Source organism: Cebus imitator, unplaced genomic scaffold, assembly GCF_001604975.1.
Source record: "Cebus imitator isolate Cc_AM_T3 unplaced genomic scaffold, Cebus_imitator-1.0 Scaffold125, whole genome shotgun sequence".
NCBI lineage: Eukaryota > Metazoa > Chordata > Mammalia > Primates > Cebidae > Cebus > Cebus imitator.
Window position 1 is genome coordinate 5,407,938 of NW_016107440.1, and position 1,963 is coordinate 5,409,900.

General features: G+C 56.6%; 1 long non-coding RNA gene across 1 annotated transcript in view; it reads right to left on the minus strand.

Moving 5' to 3' along the window:
- LOC108312521 overlaps positions 1–788 on the minus strand; it is a 23,637-nt gene extending 22,849 nt beyond the window's left edge. The window contains exon 1 of the long non-coding RNA XR_001828674.2: positions 614–788. This is a non-coding gene — a long non-coding RNA (uncharacterized LOC108312521). The remainder of the gene's footprint in view (positions 1–613) is intronic.
- Positions 789–1,963: the final 1,175 nt, after the last annotated feature.

Below are 1,963 nucleotides of genomic sequence, written 5' to 3' on the forward strand. Positions count from 1 at the left end.
CACCATGCCCAGCTAATTTTTTGTATTTTTAGTAGAGACGGGGTTTCACCATGTTGACCAGGATGGTTTCGATCTCTTGACCTCGTGATCCACCCGCCTCGGCCTCCCAAAGTGCTGGGATTACAGGCGTGAGCCACCGCGCCCAGTCCTTTTTTTTTTTTTAAGTTGGAGTTGTTGTCCAGGTTGGAGACTGGAGTGCAATGGCGTGGTCTCGGCTTACCGCAACCTCTGCCTCCCGGGTTCAAGCGAATCTCCCGCCTCAGCCTCCCGAGTAGCTGGGATGACAAGCGCCCACCACCATACCCAGCTAGGTTTTTGTATTTTTAGTAGAGACCGGCTTTCCCCATGTTGGTCAGGCCAGTCTCGAACTCCCGACCTCAGGTGATCTGCCCGCCTCGGCCTCCCAAAGGGCGGGGGTTAGAGATGTGAGCCACGGCGCCCGGCTGTTTTTCCCATCAGTAGCATATATTTTCGGTTGTCAGTTACACGCAATGCATCTGTGATCAGACACAGCAGGAGGGCTCCGCGAAGCCTACTTTACATTTCAGCAGCAGTTTCGTCAGTAACGTAAATTGAGGAATACAGAAACCTCACCGACAGGTTTCTTTCTCACCTTTTTGTAAGGAGCCTCAAGCATTGCTTCAGTATCAACGTCGTCTGCCATGTTCTCTACACGCCTGTGCCGGCTTTCGGGCACCTGTGGGGCCGACGTTCGGGAAGAGACCGCTGCCGCTGCTGCTACTGCCGCCGCTGCTGTGGCTACCGTTCAGCCGCAGGCGCGGTGGCGCGTCGGGCTCCGAGGACCGTTAGGCCAGCGCGAGCCGAAATCTCGCGAGACGGCGCGAGTCTCTAGGGCAAAGGCAGTTGGTGGACGGCCTGTCAATCAGAGGGCGCCTGGCCATGTGGAGCTCCGCGTTGGCCTCCCGCTCGTGGCGCCCCCTCACGGCCCCAGAAAGTAATATTTGAACGTTCCCTGGGCGTTGTACAAATGTCCGGTTCCCTGTTCACAAGTCACTTCGTCATTTCTTTTTTTCTTTCTTTCTTTTTTTTTGAGACGGAGTCTCTCGCTATCACCAGGCTGGAGTGCAGTGGCGTGGTCTCGGCCCACTGCAACCTCCGCCTTCCCCGGGTTCGATCGATTCTCCTGCCTCGGCCTCCTGCGTAGCGGAGACTCCAGGCACGCGCCACCGCAGCCGGCTCATTTCTGTATGATTAGTAGAGCCGGGGTTTACGCCATGTTCACCAGGATCGGCTCATCTCTTGGCCTTGTGTACTGCCCGCCTTGACCTCCCAAAGTGCTGGGATTACAGGCGTGAGCCGCCGCGCCCGGCCAGCGTTCCCATTTCACAGTTAAACCGACTGAGAGGCTGGGGGCGGGTCAGGACTCAGGGCAGAGACCCAGGTTGAGCCGCTCCCAGCGCTGTCTCCCGCATCTTACAGCAACGACCTCCCACGGTTCCCGCTCTGAAATACAGTCCAGCTCTGTCTTTTTTTTTTTTCCTCTACCCCAATCCGGTTGGGGACAGTTTGGACCCACCACTACCCTGTTGACGCCCCTGAGCCCTGCATTTTTGCTTACTACACAAATATGCACTGCTCACCAAACAACGAAAAGAGAAGCCACTGTGCTTACTAGACTTTTGAGACAGGGTCTCTGCCTGTCCCCAGGCTTGAACGCAGGGGTGTGGTCATGGCGCATGGCAGCCTGCACCTCCCAGGCTCAAGCAGTCCTCCCACCTAAGCCCCGGGAGTAGCTGGGACTACAGATGCCCGCCACCATGCCCGGCTAATTTTATTCATGTTTTGCAGAGATGGGGTCTCGTTAGGTTGCCCAGGATGGCTGGCTGGACTGTTGAGCCAAGGAAACGAGCGGATCCCATCACCTGAAGGGACCACGTCCTTGAATAATGGACAGCCACCACTTCTGCACTATCTATCCACCGTATGGGGGTTTGACAGGCCT